The sequence below is a fragment of the Myotis yumanensis genome, unplaced genomic scaffold (genome assembly GCF_028538775.1).
Source record: "Myotis yumanensis isolate MYYU_CA2020_CCGP unplaced genomic scaffold, mMyoYum1.0.hap1 SCAF_2, whole genome shotgun sequence".
NCBI lineage: Eukaryota > Metazoa > Chordata > Mammalia > Chiroptera > Vespertilionidae > Myotis > Myotis yumanensis.
Window position 1 is genome coordinate 119,789,657 of NW_027223753.1, and position 6,000 is coordinate 119,795,656.

Below are 6,000 nucleotides of genomic sequence, written 5' to 3' on the forward strand. Positions count from 1 at the left end.
AGTGTCTAGGGAGGGGAAGCAGCCACAGTGCCTGAGGCCAAGTTCCAGGAGGCCGGCAGCGCTGTCGTGATCATGCCAGAGGCACTGGTCCATTGGTACCTGGCCTGTCCTCTGGATATTGAATCTACAGGGCTACTAAGGAAGCCAGTCCCCAGTTCCGCCCCACATCCACCACCGATTGATTGGAGTCTGAGGGCCAGGAGGAGGGACCAAGAGGCCTGCCTTCCAATTGCTCGCCAGTCCCTGGGCGACTCACTCTGGTTCCCTGTTAACCATCCCCTGATCAATGGGAGCCTGTGGGCTGGGGGATGTACCAGTCATCCATTCAGTCATTACGGGCCCTGGGTTTTTATATATTAGGATAGCCAAGATATGAAAGCAGTGCAAGTGCCCATAAGTAGATGAGTGGATTAAAAATGTGGTACATTTACACAGTGGAATTCTACTAGTTGTAAACAAGAAGGAAATCTTGCCTTTTGTGACAGCAAGAATGGACCTGCAGTTTATTATGCTAAGTGAAATAAGCCAGTCAGAGAAAGACAAACACCATATGATTTCACTTACATGTGGAATTGAATGAACAAAATAAGCTAACAACCAAAATAGAAACAGACTCATAGATACATAAAACAGACTGATAGCTGTCAGAGCTGGGGAAGGTGTTTTGAAGGCTGGGATTAAGAAAAAACAAAACAGATGCAGAAAACAGCATGGTGATTGCCAGAGGGAAAAGAGGGGAAGGGAAGGTGGAGAAGGGCAAAGGAGGGGATAAATGTGGCGAAGAGACTTGTCTTTGGGTGGTGAGTGCATGATGCAATGTGCAGATGATATGTTATGGAATTGTACACTTGAAACCTGTATAGTTTTATCAACCAATGTCACCTCAATAAATTCAATAAAAAATTTAATGAATGTCTTTTACTGAACAATGGGTTGAATGTAGGTTTTAAACCAAAAGAATTTTAAAAGGCTTAATTTGTGTTCTCACGATCTCACACATCTTCTTTTTAGGCTTTTTTTTTTTTTTGCTATGACCCTTAATGGGTAAATTTTGTTGAAGCTAAGTTCTTTTAATGTCAAGTCATTATATCTTCTACATACAGAAGAAAAATGGTGCTAAAATTTCCAACAAGCAGGTACATATTCTTCTTGAAACAGAAAGGCACTAAGAAAGCTTTGTGTTGGTAGATTGATGTGTTGAAAGATATGCAACTCAATTCTGAATCTATTAGACTAAAGACTCCTTCTGAGAAAAAGCCTATAGATTAATACTCATGCTAAAAACAAGTTTCTCATCTCCTTGCCTAATTTGTAATAATACATACTTTACCTATAATCATTTGACTACAAGAAAGGGCAGAAGTTTTGCCTTAATGATATAAGGTTTTACTAAACAGGATTAGAATATCATAGTCTATTTCTATTTATATATTTTTAAGTAAACGTAAAAAAATACAATTATAGTGTATAATGATTTCCATTTATAATGGCTAAAGTGTATAAGAAAGGAATAGCTACCATAATTTAATACTTATTAAGATTTGATTTCCCATTCCTTTTTCAGAATGAGAAACTGAGACCTTGAAGGTAAATTGCCTATGGTTATACTATTATTGGTGATTAAACTCTGGTCCCTGATTCTCCATTTAGTCCTATTTCCACTATAATATGCCACCTTCCTTCACTGCCTTTGAGTCTCTGGATGTCAACTGCAAAGAAGCAAGTAGATTTTAATAACTATCAGCTAAATTAAAGCTAAAACCTGCATATACTTTTACAATTTGTAATGGGTGATCTTTTAGAAACTGGACAGGAAATGATGCAGAGTTCTAGATTACAAAGCTTATTCCACACAGGTATAGTTATTAAGGAGTTGTTAGTTCCTTTAACATATGTCATTTTAATCACTGATGGTTATAATTTATTTAGAAGTTTTTCAGATAAATAAGTAGACAATATAGACAAGGTTCTAACTCTATAGAGCAGCAGAAGGAAATGAAAGTAGAACCTGTAAACAGAGAGAAGTTTTATAGGTTGTAGCATTGCACTGTATCAGAATATCAACAATAATTATTAAAACACATGAAATAAATACAAAATCAAAGATTTTTTAGTTGTGCAACATTGAAGCATCATTTTTTTTCAAAGCACGCTTGGCATCATGTCAGTTCTTCAGGATATCAATAGGTTTTAAGTAAAAACAAAAGTTTTCAAATTCATATACACTTGGGAATAACTGAATACAATACACCTTTCTTGATATTTACAATGCATGCAAGCAAATGAAAGGCCCTGCGATGGTTTATAATAAAAATGTCTACTTACCCTTATTTTACCAAGTATTTCCAAAACTTGTTTGACCATAGAACCATTTTTAAACAAATAATAGCATTTTTAGAACACAATAGGAAACACTGATGTTGTGTATAGCGTGTGTTCTAAGAAGTTGAAGCAAAGAGTTCTATTATCCGTTCTCTAGCAGATGTTGTTTCAAATCTCTTCCCTGAAAATGAAGCATATATAAAATATCATTTTATGATGAACATTCTCCTTTAATTTCATGTTTCCTTTTCTGAGCCAAAAACAAAACAAAACAAACACAAAAACAACAAACCCACAAAAGATTAAAGAAACATTAAATGTGGCTACTTCAATAGCTAAAGATGGACCCCTACATCTTAGTTTCATTTGCTTATAAAGGTCACTGCTTCTATCTAGAGGGTCAATCACTTTAAATAAGATTATAGATTAACCCCCATCCCTAACACACACACACACACACACACACACACACACACGCATATACACACATGCACACAACACACAGTCCGCTTTATGGCTATATAAATTAAATGTGGGAGGACATTTACTTTATTTTTGACCCTGTCTCTCTCAGTATGGGAGTAGAAGAGTAGGTTTCCTGCACAAAAGGTAAAAACAAACAAACAAATCTCAAAACAGAGCCTGCTATGAAACAGAAGTTTTCAAATGCAAAAGAACATGGTAAATCGAATGTTAATTGGTCATAAGAGCTGGTCATGGAGTTGTTCTTACTAGTTGCTAGCAACTCAGAGGAATTTCCAATAATCATTCTTATTATTTGTTGCTGTGAGGCCCATGAGGACACAGCATTTTATCTTATTTTGTACAGAGCAGATTTCTGTTAGATGATGTGAGGATGTGTAAAGTATGGCTAGCCGTAATTTTTCTCTCCTATGCAAACTGCACAGAACAAGAGTGCAAATGAATATATGTGTCCGTGTCCTCTGGAAGTTCAAGGCTCCTCTTGTTAACCAATGGCAGAATGGAAAGAAGAGCTAATATTTGCTGGGTATTGCTTTATATCCTAATGTTTCACTTCAAATGTAATGTTCACGTATAAGATTTATGGGCTGATACTAGAAATGTGATTTAAGAAACATTACCAAATAATTTAGCATTGCTTTATTATTGAATAAACTTTTACAGTAAACAAAGTCTCAAAGATAAAACCATAAATAGTTTCCCTCTGTCCTCAAATATATATATTTGCATTTTCAACATTTCACGGGCAGGGAGCTATAGCCCAGTTTAATGCAAAATCTGGCCCTGTGGAAATTATGGGCACTGAAGCGGAAAATATTTTTGCATTCTTCTATGCCAGTGTTGCCCTTTTCTGTCAAGTTGCACATGCATGAGTCCACAATGAGAGCAATATTTACAAGCTGTATTTTACATAATTCCAGGGAATGACTAGCTGCTCTTCCCCTGAAGAGAATTCCCTTGGCACCGCTGCTTGCCATTCCATCCTGCTGGTCCGTTTGTTCTATTGTATATCCTGCAGAGTGATACATTGCAGCATCTTTGCAAGTTGTAGCTGAAGTGGAATCATCCATCATCCCAATCACTGGAACTGAGGACCTTATGGACTGGGAGTGAATTATGAAGCTATGAGGAAGGTGATCATTTTTGCAGAAACAGCTATTTTATGTTACGATTCTCTATGCCATCCGTCCTTTCTTATTTGGAAAAATGAAAGAGTAAAAGCCACAGGACCAGTTTTTGTTCTTTGGATTGGTGTTGAAGGAAGAAAACACAATCAATGAAAATGCACTTAACACACCCAAGATTGACTGGTCTTTTTCTTGTTTGTTTTGAATTTCAGATGTGATTTTCTGTTGACCTGTTAATGCCATGTAGCTCTGGGTTTCCCAGATATAAGTGCATTATAAATGGATAAATTTCACCATGTGGGATGATTTAAGCTAACTGATTTGAGGTCCCATCTGGGCACAACAAAGGGAAGGTTGTCAATTATCATAGCAAATTTCAGTCATGTAGAGTCAAACTAGGAAAGTTATTCCTCTACCACCTTCTCATCCCTCTCCTTCTCCCAAAAGTGCAAGCATCAAGTAGTGGCTGAAAACTTGCCCTTTTGCTTCAGGTAACTTACTTAAGTCTTTATTTTATCCTAATAAACTTAGAATAATTTTAACACTCAAAATATAGGAAAATATGAGTAGGTAATTTCAATAAAAAGTGACTTATTTCCCAAATATTACCAAGGGACACAGAAATTGAAGATAATTATTAAACCTTAAAATTGAAATAGTTCTAATATATGACCAATTTGACTTAATATTCATCCTCCAGTTTTTCTACAGTTATAGTTTGATCTTGTAAAACCTGCTAGTACTGATCGCTTTAATTTACCTTGATTACATACACATTGACTATCTATCTTCTAATAGAAAAGTGCTATAATGTTATCATGGACATTTCCTATTCTTTAATAACACTTTTAATTCTAAGAAGGGATTATTTTATTTGCCAGGGGAAGGTAAACAGCCCCACTTTGAAAACTGATTTTCTTTAATATAAACAACTAGAGGCTGGGTGCACGAAATCCGTGGACGGGTAGGGTCCTTAGGACTGGCCAGCAATCAGGGCTGATTGGGGCCTTCCTTTCCCTGGCTGCTGGGAGCCAGCCAGGGCCTTCCTTCATTTTGCACCACCCCCTGGTGGTCAGCACACCTCATAGCCAGCGGTTGAACTCCCAGTTGGTTTAACTCCTGAGGGGACAATTTGCATATTAGCCTTTTATTATATAGGATGTGGTAACACTTTACTGCCATTGCTTTGAAATGGCTTCACTGATGAAACATATCACATATAAATCAACAGCACAGTCAATGTAATCAAATTAATATTTTAAATTTAGAAAGTTCATTTTTTGTGGAAAATAAGACATTGAAGTATTCCAATTAAAAATCAAAGCTGGGAGGAAGCTAAACCTATGTTACATCTAGTTGTTGTACATGAGAGATAAATATTATATTGCACAGATTAAACTAATATTTTTGAAACAAATATTTACCCTTAATTTAGAATGACCACACACATACCTTTGTACTATAGCTACTTAACGTTCATGTAAAATGCCAACAGACACGGTAGTAATAAAGTCTAATGAAAATAAAAGTTGGAAAATAAATTAAATTTCCTTTGTACAGGGAGAACGTGTTTTTACACGCAGTATAGCAAAGGAAGCTAATCTTACCATGTTTGAATGCAGATTTTCTTGAGACAAATCCAAGGCCATGAAAGGTAGGCATAGTAGTTTCCTTTTATTTTAAACCACTTTATTGGCTCCAGCCGATGTTTCTGGATGAAGTCAGTCTCTCATACTTCATCAACAATGGCCTATGCCCGGCCAGTCTTGCACTAAAGAAGAGAAGGTTCATTAAACTGAAGAACCCTTCCATCACCTTTTCTTGCCAACTTACTAAAATAATGAAAAAAGACCTTGTAAAAATTATGTTTATATATTTTTAGTTAAAACATTGAAAATTTGAGTGTTTTACAGGAATGATAGAAGCACTAATTAAACACAGATTATTCCTGAAGCACTCTTCAATGTTGCATCCATCATTTTCAGTTGGGTGGAGAAGGCTATTCAACCCAGGGTATTCTGGATGGGGTTCTTAAAATTTGCACAATGAGCCAAATTCATGGTGAGAT